The sequence below is a fragment of the Rhinoraja longicauda genome, chromosome 29, assembly GCF_053455715.1.
Source record: "Rhinoraja longicauda isolate Sanriku21f chromosome 29, sRhiLon1.1, whole genome shotgun sequence".
In the NCBI taxonomy this organism is placed as follows: domain Eukaryota; kingdom Metazoa; phylum Chordata; class Chondrichthyes; order Rajiformes; family Arhynchobatidae; genus Rhinoraja; species Rhinoraja longicauda.
The window spans coordinates 30,065,359-30,085,778 of NC_135981.1; the positions used below are offsets into that span (position 1 = coordinate 30,065,359).

Consider the following 20,420-nt stretch of genomic DNA (forward strand, 5'->3'; position numbering starts at 1 on the left):
AAGGGGGAAGGGGATAGAGAGGGAAAGCAGGGACTATCTGAAGTTAGAGAAGTCAATGTTGATGCCAAAACGGTCAGGACTGTAATGTATTCATGCATATTGAACCAACCTGAAACATCACCGACCCAGGAGATGTGTGTGGCCTGTATTTTACATGGAGAATGGCGCGTATCGGTAGTGCCAGGGGTGGTAGTGGAGGGAGATACAACGATAGTGTATCAGATGGCAGATAGTGGAGGACACAGTCTGAAGAAGGGTCTCAATCCAAAACATCACCTATTCCTTTTCTCCAGAGATGCTGAGTTACTCCAGCTTTGTGTGTCTTTTCGGTTTAAACCAGCATCTGCAGTTCCTTCCTACAAACTTCTGTCAGACTCAGCCATGCTCAGGCTTGTAGTTAGTTGTGTGTTCATAACGATCATCCCGTGCAGATGTGAGTGTGGGGAGTTAATGAGAAACATACTGTCGGTCTGTGGGGGAGGGGGGAGTGAGTGCAGATGACTTGGTTGAATGGAGTTGCTCCGTGCAGTGGGGGGAGGTGCAGACTCCGGCTGGATTGTGCTCTGATCCTATTAAAGGCATTAGCAACATTCCAGGGTACCTCATTCTCCCTCTGGGCCACTTCCTGCCTCTGGGCTGGATCTCTCCCCAGCCATGTAACTGGGCGGAGGGTCCTTGGCTTGCCGTGGGGGTGAGTACCATGCAGTGTAGCCGCTTGCTGTCTGTGTGTCTGTTGGTGTCAGGGGCAGGGGCAGGGTCTGGGCCGGTCTTGCTGCTGAATATTGAAGGGCAGGGATTGCTCAGCATTGCCCAGTGTACCGAGTGTTGTCTGCTCTGTCTGTTACCTCGCGGCCCCGGGCGGCTTCTGTCAAACACGGGCAAGACCCACCCTCTGAAACTTCTTCACAGAGGTCCCCGAGGTGGGAAGTTGGTGTGATCGTTCGCTGGCGGGAGGGTTGCAACTCTGGCGGTGCCGGGCAGCGGTGCATCTGTTGCGGTGGCCAGGTGGGTCAGGAGGGTGTTGAGGGGGTCATAGTTTTCATGGGGATTGGGGGGGGGGGGGGGATGAAACCTGGCCGGCCAATTTCACCAGCCCCCCCCCCCCCCCCCCCCCCCGGTGTTTTCTCAATGAAAGACGAAGACTTCTTTGAGTTTTGTAAAGGTTTGAAGATTTGATCTTGAAACTCCCCTCTCCTCTATAATCAAGGGTCCTCGAGCATATTAAAGAAATTACACATTTCGTTTTACGATACGATAGAAGTTTATTTATCCCAGGAGGAAATTGGTCTGCCAACAGTCATAAACACAAGGTACATGAAATTAAAGTGATCAGTGGAAAGGATTGGGGGTGTGCAAAGATTGTGGCTGGGTGGGGGGGGGGGGGGGGGGGAGGGGAGAGGAGTGGGGGGAGTGGGGGGTCAGTCTAGCCCACGACAGAAGTTGTGCAGTTTGATAGCCACAGGGAAGAAGGATCTCCTGTGGCGTTCTGTGCTCCATCTTGGTGGGACCAGTCTGTTGCTGAAGGTGCTCCTCAGGTTGACCAGTATGTCATGAGCTGTATTGTCCAGGATGCTCCGCAGTTTGAGGAGCATCTTCCCCTCCAAGACCGTAGCATAGGGACAGGCGTTACATCTTCTGCGGTTGCTGGGGAAAGTACCTGGGGAGCGGGTGGTTTGGGTGGGAAGGACGAGTGAAGCAAGGAGTTGAGGAGGGAACAGTCTTTGCGGAAAGCAGTAAGGAATGGAGATGGGGAAGGTGACTGGTGGTGGGATTACATTGAAGATGGCAGACATGTCAGAGAAATATGTGTTGGATGTGGAGGCTGGTGGGGTAAAAGTTAAAGCCAGGGCAATACTGTTCTGTCTGGGGAGAGGGAAAGCAAGAGCTGAACTAGAGCAAGAGCACAGAGGAGGCACAGGTGGGGGACCCATCTATGACAGGCTGGGAGAAACTACATTGGCTAAAGAAAGACATCTCAGATATCCTAGAATGGAAAATCCTCAACTTAGAAGCAAATGAAGCAAACATAGAAAAATTGAGTGTAGGCAGTAGCATCTTTGCCAGATGCAGGTGGGAGGAGGTATAGTCCAGATAGCTGTGGGAATCAGTCGGTTTATAGTAGCTGGACACAAAATACTGGACACAGAGATATGGAAGATAAGGTGTGAAAATGATACATCAAAGGGGACGTAGCTCAAGCAAAATGTAGAATAGATCACTGTTAGCCAGGGGAAGGTGACATCGAAGCTACAAAGATGAAATTTAATCAGGGACTAGGATGGAAGAGGGATGGAGAGAGAGGGAAAGCAAGGGTTACGTGACGTTAGAGAAGTAGATATCAATCATAGAAACATAGAAAATAGGTGCGGGAGGAGGCCATTTGGCCCTTCGAGCCAGCACCGCCATTCATTGTGATCATGGCTGATCATCCACAATCAGTAACCTGTGCCCAATTTCTCCCCATATCCCTTGATTCCACTAGCCCCCAGAGCTCTATCTAACTCTCTATTAAATTCATCCAGTGATTTGGCCTCCACTACCCTCTGTGGAGAGAATTCCACAAATTCACAACTCTGAGTGAAAAAGTTCCTTCTCACTTCAATCGGCAGTTGATGGTATGATGGTTAGTTACCTAAAATTGGAGAATTCAACTATTGCACTGACATAATGGTGTCCCCAGTAAGCTATCCTGGGGAGGATTCCGGCAGAATATGAGGTGCTCTTCCTCCAATTTGCGTGTGGCCTCACTCTGGCAATGGAGGAGGCTCAGGATAGAAAGGTCCACATGAGAATGGGATGGGGAGTTAAAATGGTTAACAACCAGGAGATTTGGCAGAACGAGTATATAAAATAATGAGCGGAATAGATCGGGTAGATGCACAGAGTCTTTTACCCAGAGTAGGGGAACCTAGGACCAGAGGACATAGGTTCAAGGTGAAGGGGAAAAGATTTAATTGGAATCCGAGGGGTAACTTTTTCACACAGAGGATGATGGGTGTATGGAGCAAGCTACCAGAGGAGGTTTGGACTATCCCATCATTTAAGAAACAGTTGGACAGGTTTGGAGGGTTATGGACCAAGCGCAGGCAAGTGGGATTAAGGTAGCTGGGACATTGTTGGCTGGTGTGAGTGAGTTGGGCCGAAGGGCCTGTTTCCACACTGTATCAATCTATGACTATGACTATGAGTGCAAGTTCGGCAAAACAGTCAACTCGTCTACACTTGGTCTTGCCGATGTACAGGAGGCCACATCGGGAACACCAGATACAGTAGATGAGGTTTGAGGAGGTGCACGTAAACCTCTGTCTCACCTGGAAGGACTGCTGAACTCCCTGGATGGAGGTGAGCGAGGAGGTGTAGGGACAGGTGTCACATCTCGTGCTGTTGCTGGGGAAAGTACCTGGAGAGGGGCTTGGGTGAGAAAGGATGAGTTAACCAAAGAGTTGTGGAAGCAGTGATCTCTGAGGAAAGGGGTGGGAATGGGAAGGTGTGTTTGATGGTGAGGTCACATTGAAGGCAGAAACTCATGTGAGTTGTCAGTAGGTTATTGGGTAATCATAGCATGCAGGGCGAAGCCAAACAAGACCGAAGATAAAAGTCTCGATCCACAATCTGCACCAAATGGATCTCAATTAGGACAACATATCAATAGGCCACTGGGCATAGATGAGATGAATGAATGCAGTCTTGATCTCAGGGAAGGAAAATCAAACACCTGAGGACATAGATTTAGAGAGAAAGATCTAAAAGGGTCCTGAGGGACAACTTTTTCCACAGAGAAAGAGATATATGGAATGAGCTGCCAGTGAAAGTGGTTGAGGCCGGTATAACATCACTTAAAATACATTTGGACAGGTTTATGGATAGGAATGTTAAGAGAGATGTGGGTCAAATATGGGCAAATTGAATTAGCTTGGATAAGCACAGCGGTAGAGTTGCTGCCTTACAGTGCCAGAGACCTGGGTTCGATTCTGACTGCGGGTGCTGTCTGTACGGAGTTTGTACGTTCTCCCTGTGACCACGTGGGTTTTCTCCAGGTGCTCTGGTTTCATAAGTGATAGGAGCAGAATTAGGCCATTCAAGCCTACTCCGCCATTCAATCACGGCTGATCTATCTCTCCCTCCAAACCCCATTCTCCAGCCTTCTCCCCATAACCCCTGACAGCCATACTAATCAAGAATCTATCTATCTCTGCCTTAAATATATCCACTGACTTAGCCTCCACAGCCTTCTGTGGCAAAGAATTCTTCCCACATTCTAAATACGTGCAGGTGTTTAGGTTAATTGGCTTTCGGAAATTGTCCCTCGTGTGTACAATAGAACTAATGTGCTGGTGGGCCAAAGGGCCTGTTTCCATGCTATATCTCTAAAACGCATGTGTCGGCATTGACGAGTTTGACTGGTCGACTGTGTTGTATTGCTCTATAAAGTTATGGTATACCCACCACTATAATCTGCTTCATTGAGTCTAGACATGAAATGAGGACACCAGGTGACATTCACATTCCGGACTCCCACCCATAACCCAACAGGCAGGCAGGCTCGAGTATGGACATTGTGGGAGAAACAGTGAAATCCCCCACAACAGGGTGGACTGTTCTCCATCACACCAGATGCCAAAGTAGAGAAAGGTGTGCAACAATAGAGACAGGTGAGAAACAATATGGAAACTCAGAACCATTTGCCTTAACTTTTCTAAGGTTAATTCAATACTGGAATGCAGACTTGAATATTGAGCATTGTCAGTGGCGATTTACTATTTTGATGAAAGCAGGAACTGGAAGCTGTCATCATCATGTGTGGATGTCAGTCATCATCAGGTGTGGATTGTTACTGGGGTTTAAGCTTGGAGCCAGAGTGACTGAACTGGGGACAAATGCAGTCTGCTCCAACAGTCTTCCAAAACACCAACTGATCAGTCAATGTGAGCACCAGATAACGATCGGTGTTTGGAAAGGTCATTCCATCAGCCTGGGTACTGAGTAATCAGTGTGGGTACAGGTGGTCAGTGTGGGTACAGATGACTACAGTCAGTGTGGGTACAGGTGGTCAGTGTGGGTACAGATGACCACAGTCAGTGTGGGTACAGGTGGTCAGTGTGGGTACAGGTGGTCAGTGTGGGTACAGGTGACCACAGCCAGTGCGGTTACAAGTGATCAGTGTGGGTACAGGTGGTCAGTGTGGGTACAGGTGGTCAGTGTGGGTACAGGTGGTCAGTGTGGGTACAGGTGACCACAGCCAATGTGGGTACAGATGGTCAGTGTGGGGACAGATGACCAGTCAGTGAGGGTACAGGTGGTCAGTGTGGGTACAAGTGACCACAGTCAGTGTGGGTACAGGTGGTCAGTGTGGGTACAGGTAGTCAGTGTGGGTACAGGTGACCACAGTCAGTGTGGGTACAGGTGACTGCAGTCAGTGTGGGTACAGGTGACTGCAGTCAGTGTGGGTACAGGTGACCACAGTCAGTGTGGGTACAGGTGACTGCAGTCAGTGTGGGTACAGGTGGTCAGTGTGGGTACAGGTGGTTAGTGTGGGTCCAGGTGATCAATGTGGGTACAGGTGATCACGGAGAGTTGGCCTGGAGTTGTCAACCTGTTGTCCCATGGCACTAGTCTGGTTGAGCTTTTCAGATGTGACTTGGTTGGTAGATAGGTTGTTGGCAATGTCTATGAGGACTGTCATAAGGTCATTTACTTAATAGGCCTATTACTTAATAGGCATAGGAATTAGGCTAATCATGACTGATCTATCTCTCCCTCCTAACCCCATTCCCTTGTTTTCTCCCCATAACCCCTGACACCTGAACTTATCAAGAATCTATCTATTTCTACCTTAAAAATATCCATTGACGGCCTCCATAGTCATGTGTGGCAAATAATTCCACAGATTCACCATCCTCTGACTAAAGAAATTCCTTGTCATCTCCTTCCTAAAGGAACATCCTTTACAGTCGGATATGGACCAGCTGCAGAAATGGGCAGACGAATGGCAGATGGAGTTTAACCCGAGCAAATGTGAGGTGTTGCACATTGGGTGGTTGAATGTAGGGGAAAGTATGGATAGAGTCACAGTGAATGGTGAGACCCTAAATTGCATTGATGAGCAGGGGGATCTTGGAGTCCGTTCATCTATATATTAATACTTGGGAGGGGGGGGCGGACAAGGGAGGGGGGGGAGGAAAGGGTGCTGCACCAATGCAGGAGAGGTTTGGGCCCATCGGTCCACTTGGTCTAGTAACTCACTAAAGGTGGCAGCATAAGTAATTACAGTAGTAATGAAGGCGTATGGTATGCTTCATTGCTGGGAGCATTGAGAAAATAAGTCAGGAAGTCATAATGGTTTTGGTTGAGAATTATACTGGGTACAGAAAGTAGGGTGATCCCTTGGTAGTTGTTACATTTTTTTAGGTCACCTTTTTTTGGCAGTTTCACATTGTGTCCCTCTGCCCATTCTGTGGGTGTCTTTTCCTCCTCCCAAATTCTCCCAAAGTAGCCGTCGAGCATGCCTGTTGATGAGTCTATATCTACTTTAGGGGCTTCAGGTGGAATATTATCAGGGCCAGCTGCCTTGCCAGTTTTCAGTTGCTTGATTGCAGCCTTTATTTCTGATTTTGTTGGTCTATCACACTTAATATGTAGTGGTATCCTGGTTTTGGGAATATGTGGCTGCACTGCCGGTGGTGGCCTGTTTAGGACTTCTTCGAAATGCTCTACCCATCTGTCCAGCTGCTCCTCCTGGGTTGAAAGCAGTTGGCCGTTTTTGTCTGTAATTGGTTTATTACCGTGCAGGTGTGTTCCGGACAGTTTCCTTGTGATGGTATACAACTCCCTCATGTTCCTTTGAGTCGCCACAATTTCTGCCTCCTTGGCTAGCCTCTCCACTAGTGTTCTCTTGTCCCTCCTGATGTTCTTTCGCACTTCTTTGTGGCACCTGTTGTACTCCTTTTAGGCCAAAGCCTTTTCAGCTTTTCTTGAGTTGTTCACCTTCTCTTTGAACTTTCTCGTCTGTTGGATTGTGTTGAGGGTTTCTAGTGTTATCCACTCCTTGTGCTTTTGGGTCCTTCTCAACCGGGTCATCCTCAACCGTGTTTAGGAAGCTGTAGACGAGAGGCTACGGGACCAGCAAGCAGGATTCAGGAAGGATCGCTCATGCACAGACCACATAGCAACACTACGCATCATCATTGAACAGTCTATTGAATGGAACATGTCCCTGTACATCAACTTCATCGACTTTGAGAAAACGTTTGACAGCTTAGACAGGACAGGTGCCTAATGGACCACTATGGAATTCCCACCAAGATCATAAACTTAATCAAGAACTCGTATGATGGAACCTCATGCAAAGTTATGCATGCAGGCCAGCTCTCCCAGAGCTTTAGTGTCAAGACGGGCGTCAAGCAGGGATGTCTACTGTCACCATTCCTGTTCCTCCTGGCAATTGACTGGATCATGATGGAAACAACGGAAGGGAAAAGAAATGGAATTCAGTGGACAATATGGGAGCAGCTAGATGACCTTGATTTTGCAGACGACATAGCTCTCCTTTCACACACACAGATACAATGCAGGAGAAGACGGACAGACTCTTACAAGCTGCAACAAAACTTGGTCTTACACCCAATACAGCGAAGACACAGGTGATGAAGATCCACTCCAAAACCACCAACCCTATCCTCATGCACAGCACTGCCCTGGAGGAGGTAGAAACATTCACATACCTAGGCAGTGTTGTGGACACCACCGGAGGGGCAGGTGCAGACATAAAAAGCAGAATCAATAAGGCTAGGGTGATGTTTAACATGCTCAGGAAGATCTGGAGTTTAAAATACATCTCAATCAACACCAAAATATGCATCTTTAATTCAAATGTGAAACAGGTAATGCTGTATGGATCAGAGACATGGAAAACAACAAAACACACAACAAACAGGCTGCAAACATTCATTAACACCTGCCTCAGGAGAATACTAAACATCTGGAGGAGAGACAAAGTAAGCAATGTGGACCTGTGGAAAAGAACAAGCCAGGATCCCATTGACTTACAAATTCGAAAGAGAAAATGGAGTTGGATTGCACACACCCTCAGAAAACCTGCCACAAACATCACCGGCAAGCACTGAAATGGAACCCCCAAGGAAAAGGTAAAGAGGTCGCCCCAGGAACAGCTGGAGAAGAGGTGTCCAGGCAGAAATGTCTGGGAGTGGCTCAACTGGGGAGATCTCGAAAGAACCGCCAACAACCGAGTGAGGTGGAGGACATTTGTCAATGGCCTATGCTCCCTAGAGGAGCAAAGGGCTTAAGAAGAAGAAGATATGATTTTGGTTAGGCCTCATTTAGAGTATTGTGTACAGTTCTGATCGCCCCATTACAGGAAAGATGTGGAGAGTTTGAAGAAGGGTGCAGAGGATGTTCAACAGAATGCTGCCTGGATTAGAGGTTTCAGCTACGGGGAGAGGTTGGATAGACTTGGATTGTTTTCTCTGGAACATTGGAGGTTGAGGGGATGCTTGATAGAATTATATAAAATTAGGAGAGGCATAGATAGGGTAGACAATCAGAACCTTGGGGCTTGGGGCTACTCACTATCTCGCGGTCTAGGCTTAAGCTCAGGGGTGACCGCACTTTTGCGGTTGTAGCTCCTAGACTGTGGAACAGCATCCCTCTCCCCATCAGAACTGCCCCCTCTATCGACTCCTTTAAGTCCCTAGCATTTGGAGCCCTCTGAGGGGGCACTGTGAACTGTTTATGTATGTGCTGTTATGTTTGTGTGCCATTGTATGTTCATTCTTCGTACCTGAACTGATGTACAGCACTTTGGTCAACATGTGGGTTGTTTTTAAATGTGCTATACAAATAAAATTGACGACTTTATTCCCAGATAGAAATGCCCAACACTGGAGGGCATGGCTAAAATGTGAAAGGGGGAAAGTTTAATGGAGGTGTGGTGGTGGAGGCAGATGTGATAATGTCCATTATGAGGCTTTTAGATATACATGTGGAAGTGCAGGGAAGAGAGGGATATAGATCACAGAGTCATAGAGTCCTACAGCACAGAAAGAGGCCCTTCGGCCCGTCGTGTTCGTGCCGCCGTTACCAAACACAGTCTAATTTTAATCCCATTTTCCCGCATTTGGACCGTAGCCCTGAATGTTGTAGCATTTCAAGTGCCCATCCAAATGCCTCTTAAACGTTGTGAGTGTTCCCGCCTCCACCACCACCCCAGGCAGTGAGTTCCAGACTCCAACCACCCTCTGGGTGAAAAAGTTATTTCTCACATCTCCCCGAAACCTCCCTCCCCTTACCCTGTATCTATGTCCCCTCGTTGTTGAACCTTCCACCAGTGGAAGAAGTTCCCCGCCATCTACCTTATCTATGCCCCTCATGATCTTGTACACCTCGATCATGTCCCCTCTCAGCCTTCTCTGCTCCAGGGAAAACAACCCCAGTCTGCTCAGTCTCTCCTCATAGCCGAGGCCTTTCATCCCTGGCAGCATCCTGGTGAATCTCATGTGCAGGTAGAGGAGATCAGCTTAACGGCATTATGTTTGGCACAAACATTGTGGGCTGGAAGGCCCATTTCTGCGCTGTACTATTCATTCTCAATAACTTGGAAGTGATGGTACCAAGCCAAAAGTGTAGGTTTGCACAGGACAATAAACTGGGAGACACAGTAAGTTGTAAGCCAGGAAAGAACATAGACTGTAATTGGACAGTGTTAAGGTAGGTGGATTTTGATGATGGAAACTTTGGATGAAATGTTGACAAATCAAATGTACTGAGTGCCTGGTGTGCCGAGGGTCCAAGATACGGATCAAGAGCTGGAGAACAAGAGAGGGAAGGTGGTGCTCACTTATGCGAGCTTTGAAAGGCTTGGACAGAGTGAATGTGGAGAAGATGTTTCCACTTGTGGGAGACTCTAGGACCAGAGGCCATTGGTTCAAAATAAAAGAACATAACCTTTGAAAGGAGATGTGGAGGAATTTCTTTCGACAGAGGGTGGTGAATCTGTGGAATTCATTGCCACAAACGGCTGTGGAGGTCAAATCAATGGATATTTTTAAGGCAGAGATTGGCAGATTCTTGATTAGTACGGGTGTCAGGGATTATGGGGAGAAGGCAGGAGAATGGGGTTGAGAGGGAAAGATAGATCAGCCATGATTGAATGGTGGAGTAGACTTGATGGGCCGAATGGTCTAATTCTGCACCTAGAACTTATAAACTTGTGATGTTTGGCTTGACTGTATCTCAGGTACTGTGTTCATTTTGGACAGTGCATCAGAAAGTGTACAGTGGCGTTGCAGAGAGTCCAGTACAGATTCATCTCTCTGAAACCAGAATTTAAAGGGTTAAATTGTGAAAAAAGACAAGCTCTAGTGTTTGTGATTAGAGGTTGGGCAAATTAAGATGTAATAAAAAGGATTCAGTACAAAGGTTGAGTGAGCACATTATTTCCGAGAATTACATTAACATGCATAATATAAACACTGTTTGTTATGTAGGTTTGGTGAGGAGAAGCAAACTGTGTTGAAAACCAGCATTTACACTGCAGGTTTACACAAGCTCCTGGTCTCTATGGAGAACTGGCTATTAGTTCTGGTTGTTCTGGAGATGGGGGCCTGCAGTTTAACTTACGGTTCACTTCATCAGATTCAAATGATTTTATATCGGAGTGAAAACCCTGTAAAACCTTTAGATACTTTGTGGGCAATTTTTTGCAATTTCTGTTTATGCTTTTAACAATATGAAACACACCAATTTCAACAACTCTCTCAATATCTCTCAACACAAGTTGCCGGAGGAAGTAGTTGAGACAGGGACTATCCCAACATTGAAGAAACGTTTTGACATGGATATGGGCAGGCAGGTCGGACTAGTGCAGATGGGACCTGGACCAGAACCAGGGGTCACAGTTTAAGAATAAGGGGTAAGCCATTTAGGACTGAGATGAGGAAAAACTTCTTCACCCAGAGAGTTGTGAATCTGTCGAATTCTCTGCCACAGTGGCCAATTCACTGGATGTTTTCAAGAGAGATTTAGATTTAGCTCTTAGGGCTAAGGGAATCAAGGAGAAAGCAGGAGCGGGGTACTGATTTTAGATGATCAGCCATGATCACATTGAATGGCAGTGCTGGCTCAAAGGGTCAAATGGCCTACTCCTGCACCTATTTTTCTATGTTTCTATGACGTATAGGCCGGTTTGGGCCAAAGGGCCTGTTTCCACGCTGTGAGACTCTATGGCTAACTGACCTCTGGTAAGTCCCACACTAAATAAAGTAGCAACAATACTGGCAGCAGTTGGTCATAGAGTCATAGCATCAAACTATGTCCATTTGTCTTATAAAGGCTGTTATAGTACCTGCATCAATGACCTCCTCTAGTAGCTTTATCCATAAACCAACCATCCTTTTAGTGAAAAAGTTGCTCCTCAGGTCCCCATTAAGTCTTTCTCCTCTCACCTTAAATTGCTGGAATAAACATCTGTCCATGCTGCACTGCAATAAACATCTATCTGTACAACACTGTAAGAAATAGTTGCATGCGTAGTGCAGGGATAACCTCTGTCTGTGCATCATGGAATAAACATCTGTCTGTGCAACGCTGGAATAAACATCTGTCTACAAAACTGTAAGAAATAGTTGCATGCGTAGTGCAGGGATAACCTCTGTCTGTGCATCATGGAATAAACATCTGTCTGTGCATCATGGAATAAACATCTGTCTGTGCAACGCTGGAATAAACATCTGTCTACAAAGCTGTAAGAAATAGTTGGGTTAACCTTTTTCTGTGCAGCGGTGAAATACCAGCTGTCCCTGTTTAGTCTCTTGTAATTGGAGAGGCAGGCTAAGCAGTGCAGTGTATATGTGACTCCCTAATAGAGCCAGCAAAATCAATATCCCCAGTGCAAACCAAGTGATCCTCCTCACACTCCATTCCCAATATCAAGATAGTCAATAAATAATCAGGCAGGAGGAACCAATTGCCATAACCAACTGGATAAAGCAACCTGCTCTAATGTAACTATGAGGATGTAAATCTCTGCTCCAATTGTAGCTTACTAAACCATTTTTCTAATTCTTGATGTGTGTGCCTTGTTTAACAACCCCCACTTAAACTAGACTTTCTCTGGTGATCTGCATCTAGCAGGTCTATGCTGCCGTGTGCATCTTAATATCTCTTGTGAGATCATGAAACTTCTTTCATCATTGCCCCATGATGTGAAGATTTTCATTCTTAATGGGCACCACTTAATCACCTCGTTTCAGGTTCTACTGGGGTGCCCCGACCCTCCTCACTCATGGACCCATTCTAACTCATGAAGCTGAACTGGTATGTTGCTTTAGTGAGAGCTGTCTCCCTCTCCTCTTGTACCTTTCCAGGTCAGTCAACGTGTGAGATGGCAGTGGGTTGCTACCAGAGGGATATCTGACAGATGTAGTGTGGATATTTCCCCAGACTAAGTGTCTAGTACATAGTTTCAGACTATGAATGGTGAGGTAAATTTTCTTCAGTCACGATGCTGGCATCTGGAATTCTCTGAGAGCCATGGTCTAATTCATTGAGTTCATTCAGAGCAGAGATCAATAGATTTCTGGACATAGGCCTTCAAGTAATGTGGGAATAGTGAAGGAAAATGGGTTTGAGATGAGAGATCAGTTAATCTTGCTAAAGGGTGGATGGCTCCTGCTCTGACATTCCTATGTGATTTAATGTGATGTTCCTATGTGACGTTCCTATGTGATTTAACACCTGATGCTGTTCTCTAATTAAATGTGGTGAGATGTGTGAAATTGGATGACATTGATTGGACTGAAAAATTTACAGGTCTTGATTTACAATTTCTTTCTGGCGCTAAAACATCCAAGCACATTTTCAAAATGGATTTGGGCCAATGTTCAATAAATTCCAGGACCCAGGTAGGCACAAAGTCAAACAGCATGAGAACAGGCCCTTTGGTCCAACTTGCCCATGCTGATCAACATGTCCAATTTATACCAGTCCCACCTGCCTGTGGTTGGTTGATATCCTTCTAAACCTTTCCTATCCATGTACCTGTCCCAATGTTTTTTCACTGTTGTGATAATATCTGTCTCAATTACCTCCTCCAGCAGCTCTTTCCATTTGCCTACAACTGTGTGAAAAAGTTGCTCCTCGGGTTCCAATTAAATTTTCCCCAGTCACCTTAAACCTATGTCCTTTGTTTCTTGATTCTCCTACTCTAGGTAAAGGACTGTGTAGTTATCCTATCTCCCCTTCATACGATCTTAATTGCCTCTATAAGATCACCCCTCATCCTCCTTTGCTCCAAGGAACAGAGGAGTCCTAGCTTGCTCAACCTCTCCCTATAGCTCAGGCTCTTGAATCCTGGCAACATCCTCGTAAATCTTCTCTGCATCCTTTCCAGTTTGACAACATCTTTCTTTTAAAAGGGGTGACTGAAACTGATCACAATACTCCAAATGTGAATTTACCAATGTCTTGTACAACTGTAACATGACCTCCCAACGTCTATGCTCAACATCCCAACGTCTAAACTCACTTGAGATAAATGTGCACATATCCTTGCAGTCTAGACCAGCTACAAATTAATTTCTAGACAATTGATTTTTGCACTTATCAGTATTAGTGTGCAGTACATGAGATATCTCCCTTCCTGCCTGCCCTGTGTTTGAGGACTTTTGAAAAATAATTTGTCAAGAGATTCTAAGAGGGACTGAGCTAAGTTAAGGTAGTCCAATGATCAGCCAATGATCAGCCTCTGCTAGGAGATGGCGCTGTTTTGTGTAATAATCTTAGTTAGTGATTGGGTCAAATGTCAAACCAAGCCTTTGCTGTTTACTTTCCAAATGATTGGAGCAGGTTTGGAAACAATTGCTCAGACGGATGGCTTGAGAGCGAATGACAGTGTTTAGGAAGTCTATCCACCGGAGAAAAGTAAGTAAAGGATATTATGACCAGTGCTCACAACTTATTCTTCGATTTGTCATTTATCCTTTTTTTCCGGGTTATGTGAAATGCCAACAGGTATCATGAGATGCCAAACTGAAATCTGCAAACTGTGAATTGATTGTGGGAATGGTTACTTGGAGAATGATTGTATCAAGGGCAGGGCATTCAGTGGAAAACACAACAGTGGCTTCTCAAATACAAGTTGCTTGATAGCGAAAGGGGGAAGTCTTTGACTAGGCCTGGAGCAACAAGAGGGAACCATTGTGGGCTCACCTTTCCTGTGCCGGCTCTGATTTGTTCTGAACCTTTTCATATCTCGAGTTTCCCTCCACCCTGACTCTCAGCCTGAGGAAAGGTTTCGACCCGAAACGTCACCTATTCCTTATCTCCAGAGAAGCTCCCTGACCCGCTGAGTTACTCCAGCTTTTTGTGTCTATCTTTTTGTGTTCAGCAGTGAACTGGTTGCACTTAGTTCTGTAGATCATTACTGAGCCTTATTACTGAGTGGTCTTATCAATGTGTAACAGCTGAGGAAAGCATATCTACTTGGAACAACTAGCTGAAGATTCTGCCACAGGGCATGATGTGATTTCAGTTTAGGTAGCGATGTTACAGTTTGCTCCTCAGTACCATCTTATGATCACCACACAGTAAGCTTTGCTCGGAAGCTGGGGTAGTGGGTAGGGTTAGGTTTATTTATGTTGCCCCTATAATGCAGTAAGGGATCCATCCATGACCTCGTGGGCTCCCTGTAGGAAGTTTGCTGGGTGTCACCGAGTTGTATTCCCACTGAAGTCGTGGAGAAAGGACACAACAAATGTTTGGGAATGCAGACACAGCTGCTGACCTGCTGCCTCTCAGTACCAGAGATCATGGTTCAATCTTGACCTTGTGTTTTGCCTGTGTGGAGTTTGCATGTTCTCCCTGTGACCACGTGGGTTTCTCCGGGTGCTCGGGTTTCCTCCCACCTCCCAAAGGCATGCATGTTTGTAGGGTTAATTGGTCCCTGCAAATTGCCCCTAGGTTGGATGTGAAAGTGGCTTGACATGGAACTGGTGTGAACGGGTGATCGATGGTCAGCTTGGACTCGGTGGGCCGAAGGGCCATGTCCACACTGTACCTTTTTTTATCAATTCAATCAATCTCAACTCTACCCTTGTAATCTGTTCTCATGAATTCACCCAAAAACTGTCCGAAGTCATTGAAGAAAGTCCACAAGTAAAGTTTCATGTTTTCTGCGAAGATGGACACAAAATGCTGGAGTAACTCAGCGGGGCAGGCAGCATCTCTGGAGAGAAGGAATGGGTGACGTTTCGGGTCGAGACCCTTCTTGAAACTGATCTGATTCTATTTAGACCAGCATCTGCAGTTCCTTCCTACACTTTATGTTTTCTGCCTTTTGTTGAACCATTGGATAGTATCAGGTACAAGCATTGCATGCATTGTTCTGCACAAAGTACCGCAACACTTGCTGAGGTGAGGGGAGGAAAGGGGTCACAGTTCTCCAGTGGTGTGTTAAGGCGAAGGACAATCACCTGGACTATTTTTCTGCAGATCTAGGATGGGCTGGTTTAATTTAGTTTATTGTAGAGACAGTGTGGAAATAGGCTCTTCAGCCCACTGTCCATCACTCGTACATTAGTTCCAGTTTTGCACTGTGGGCAATTTACAGAGGACAATTAACCTACAAACCTGCGCGCCTTCCCATCCCTTGATTTTTAGTTTAGTTTAGTTCATTTTATTGTCATGTGTACTGAGGTACAGTGAAAAACTCTTGTTGCGTGCTGACCAGTCAAGGGAAAGTCTTATACATGATTACAATTGAGCCATCCACAGGGAACAGATACATGATAGTTTAGTGCAAGATAAAGTCCGATTGAAGATAGCCTTCGAGTCTCCAGTGAGGTAAATAGTAGCTATGGACTGCTCTCTAGTTGTTGACAGAATGGTTCAGTTGCCTGATGACAGCTGGGAAGAAACTGTCCCTGAATCTGGACATGTGCGTTTTCCAGTATCTTTTCTGGATGTGGCAGGTTTTCTCTTACCTCTTGCGATCCAGGCTTTGAAAGCTTGCTTCCAATCTCCAATGGTCTAGAACCTGTAATTCTCCGAAGGCCAGAATCTGACTTCCCAAAGTCATCAACTGACTGAGTCACACCAAATTGCCCTCCAGGGTTTCTGCATCTGCTCCTTCACCTCCACCCCCCATACACCATCCCTATCCCGGCCACTTCACCTGCTGGTGGCTCTCAGCTCTGGCCTTGATCCTTGGCTTACTTGCCGATAATTGAAGGGTAAGGCATTGGGTTAGTGCAGGGAAGTGATGCTGAGGGAGGAGATTTGATTGGTGATGATCATACTGAATTGCAGAGCAGGCATGAGCTGCTGGATGGCTGCCTTCTGTTACTGTTCCTTACATTATAGATTGGTAAAGTCATGGAGTCACAGGGTTGCACAGCACAGACACGGCCCTCTGGTCCATCGTGCTGACCTCTAGAGCTGCTGACCCTGTTGCCCTCTGACACTTCCAGGCTCCACATTTTCAACACACAAGGGCGCAACTGTAGAGTTGCTGTCTTACAACATTTACAGTGCCAGAGAACTGTATTCAATCTGGCTTGTGTGTACGGAGTTTTACCTTCTCCCCATGACCGTGTGGGATTTCTCTGAGAACTTCGGTTTCCTCCCACACTCCAAAGACGTACAGGCTTGCAAGTTAATTGGCTTGGTATAAATGTACCAAAAAATGGCCCTAGTGTAGGATAGTGTTAGTGTGCGGGGATCGCTGGTCGGTAAGGACTCAGTGGGCCGAAGGGCCTGATTCCACGCTGTATCTCTAAACTAAACAAAACAAGGTCTCTGAACTCTGAAAGTTGCAAGGACCAGACCACAACAGGAATAGCCATTTTGCACATTGTGGCACACCACCATCTAACACACTCATGTAGTATAAGAAGATAACTGCAGATGCTGGTACAAATCAAAGGTATTTATTCATAAAATGCTGGAGTAACTCAGCAGGTCAGGCAGCATCTCGGGAGAGAAGGAATGGGTGATGTTTCGGGTCGAGACCCTTCTTCACACCACCATCTAACACACTCATCACTGAAATTACCAGTCAAATACTCCAGTCCTGGTTTATTGCTGGAGGGGTAAGTCTGTTTGCTTTTCTGCAGCTTTAGTCTTATCATTAAACAAATCTTCTGATTTGTCTTTTTCAAATCCAGAGTGAAAGATCTGAGACATTGCCACACCTAACTCCAGTTATTGTCCGGCCAAATGTTTCTTTGTGCAGTCCTGCCTTCACCAATTCCTTGTGGTTTCTGCTCTAATATCACGTTCATACTTGAATAAACAACTCCCTCTGAGTCGGGTGTTAGTTCATGTGGCCCCAGTGCAGATGCCTGCACTGTAAACTTCAATGGCTCAGCAACCTCCGGCTGAACTGGTTGCCTTAACAACAGTGAGGAAACCAGTTTGCAAATCACCAGGCTGACTTCTCTGCTGCACAGTTTATGTGGAGACCAGCAGGGACGGTATGCCAAATAAATCATCAATAATCTTGGAATAGTTTGTCCATGAATTTGATCTGTACACCCAGATCTGTACTGTGATTGCCAGCTAGGTATATGAATGGGAGATACAACATTATAACATGTTAAATTGTGCTGTTTTGAAAAGGGGGTGGCAACTCCATGACAGCAAGGCTGTGAGCAATGGTGGGCAGCAAGGCTGTGAGCAATGGTGGCAAGGCTGTGAGCAATGGTGGGCAGCAAGGCTGTGAGCAATGGTGGGCAGCAAGGCTGTGAGCAATGGTGGCAAGGCTGTGAGCAATGGTGGCAAGGCTGTGAGCAATGGTGGCAAGGCTGTGAGCAATGGTGGCAAGGCTGTGAGCAATGGTGGGCAGCAAGGCTGTGAGCAATGGTGGCAAGGCTGTGAGCAATGGTGGCAAGGCTGTGAGCAATGGTGGCAAGGCTGTGAGCAATGGTGGGAATTGAAACTACCATTAGCATCGTGGCTTTCCAAGTCTAGGGAGATTTGTGCAGGAAGGAACTGCAGATGCTGGTTTATACTGAAGATAGGCACAAAATGCTGGAGTAACTCAGGCAGCATCTCTGGAGAGAAGGAATGGGTGACGTTTCAGATCAAGAAGGCTCTCGACCTGAAACGTCATCCATTCTTTCTCGCCTGTCCCGCTGAGTTACTCCAGCATTTTGTGTCTATCTAAGGAAGGTTGATGGGCATGAGGGAAGAATGAAATAGGAACAGTGCTGAATGGTCATTGTGGACTCGCAGTGCTGAAGGCCCCATTTCCATCCTGTATGTTTGGATGAATCTATTATGCGGTAATATAAAAAATCCACATTTGGAGTATAGTGTGCAGTTCTGGTCGCTCCGTTTCAGGAAGGTTGTGGAGGCTTTGCAGAGGGTGCAGAAGAAGTGTAGCAGAATGATGCCTGGATTAGTGGCTATAAGGAGACGGATACATTTGGATTGTTTTCTCTGGGGTGCTGGAGGGTGAGGGGAGATCTAAGTGAAGTATCTAAAATTCTGAGAGGTATAGATAGAGTGGACAGTCAGAACCTTTCTCCAGGAGTGTTCTGGAGGTCATAGCTTTAAGGTCAAAGGGAAAACGTTTCAAGGAGATGCGGGAATTGGATGGGTATAGATAACCTGCTGACAGATGAGATATGTTTAGTTTGGCATCAGGTTTGGCACAAACAGTGCAGGATGCAGGGCCTGTTCCTGTGCTGCTCTGTCCTATGCTCACCAGTGTAATTCAATGGCATCAGAGGAGAGGATAGTTAGAAACATAGAAAATAGGTGCAGGAGTAGGCCATTCGGCCCTTCGAGCCTGCACCGCCATTCAATATGATCATGGCTGATCATCCAGCTCAGTAACCTGTACCTGCCTTCTCTCCATACCCCCTGATCCATTTAGCCACAAGGGCCACATCTAACTCCCTCTTAAATATAGCCAATGAACTGGCCTCAACTACCTTCTGTGGCAGAGAATTCCACAGACTCACCACTCTCTGTGTGAAGAAATGTTTTCTCATCTCGGTCCTAAAAGACTTCCCCCTTATCCTTAAGCTGTGACCCCTGGTTCTGGACTCCCCCAACATCGGGAACAAGTTGGGGTGACAAGGCATAATAAAGTCATTCCTAAAAAGAACAGAATCAGATCCAGGAGGTTTGTAGACCATGCCACAAGTTGGTAAGATGTGGGTCAATGAGCATTTATGTGCGTTTGTTTATTTGTGCTTGGGATGTGGGCAGTGCTGGCTAAGCCGTTCGCAGGCTCATTCTTGCTCACCCAGACAGGTTAAGAATCAACCACAACATTGTGTTTGGATGATGAACAAGGAGACAGGTTGGTCTGGGGTATTGCAACCAAACATACAGCAATCGGGGTGGCATATAGTAGTGGTGCAGTGGTAGAGTTGCTACTTTATAGTGCCAGAGACCTCGGTTCGATCTTGACGACGGATGCTGTCTGGACAAAGTTTGTACATTCTCCTTGTGACTGTGATGTTCAGACACTGTGGCAGGGCTTGAATGCCATCACTTCCTACAAGGCAAAATCAGGGGGCAGCTCAAGCACCACTCCCTGACAAGGTCAATGTGTTCTAAGCACGTTTGATAGGGAGAATACTGATGTGCCTTTCACAGTTACAGAGGCCGATGCAGTAGATCATTCAGGGGGGTGAACCCGTGGGGTGGGAAAGCACCTGGCCCTGACGGTATACGTGGTCGAGTTCTCAAAACCTGTGCAGACCAAGTGGCTGGAGTGTTTGCAGACATTTTCAGCCTCTCATTACTGAGGTCTGAGGTTCCCACCTGCTTTAAGAGGGCATCAATAATACCGGTGCCCAAGAAGAGCAAGGTGACGTGCCTCAACCACTGTCGACCAGTGGCAGTAATGTCCGTGGTGATGAAGTGCTTTGAGAGGTTGGTTATGGTGGATGTCAACTCCTACCTCAACAAGAACCTCGAGCCACTACAGTTTGCTTACCGTCACAACAGGTGGACAGAGGATGCGATAGACGAGGTAGTTGAGGCTGGGACTATCCCAACATTTAAGAAACAGTTAGAGAGGTACATGGATAGGACAGGTTTGGAAGGATATGGACCAAGCAGAGGCAGGTGGGACTAGTGTAGTTGGGACATGTTGGCCAGTGTGGGCAAGTTGGGCCGAAGGGCCTGTTTCCACACTGTATGACTCTATGACTCTATGACTTGATGGTAATGAGTCAGAGTATAGAAGTGAGATCGATCGATTGACCAAATGGTGCAAGCACAAAAACCTGGCTCCCGATATCAGTAAGACCAAGGAACTCAATGTGGACTTTGGAAGAGGAAGGATTAGGACCCACAAACCTGTCTATATCGACAGGATGATGGTGGAGAGAATCAAAAGCTACAACTTCCTGGGTGTGCGTATTTCTGAAGATATTTCCTGCACCACC

General features: G+C 46.4%; 1 protein-coding gene across 2 annotated transcripts in view; it reads left to right on the plus strand.

The window, feature by feature from the left end:
- The first annotated feature begins 600 nt into the window (after window positions 1-600).
- tmem98 (transmembrane protein 98) overlaps window positions 601-20,420 on the plus strand; it is a 68,007-nt gene continuing 48,187 nt past the window's right edge. The window contains exons 1-2 of one of the 2 annotated variants that reach the window (XM_078424743.1): window positions 615-691; window positions 13,861-13,935. The gene's annotated coding sequence lies outside the window, so the exon portion shown is untranslated. Of the gene's footprint in view, window positions 692-13,860; window positions 13,936-20,420 lie in introns of both variants that reach the window. The other variant, XM_078424744.1, reaches the window with a different exon arrangement.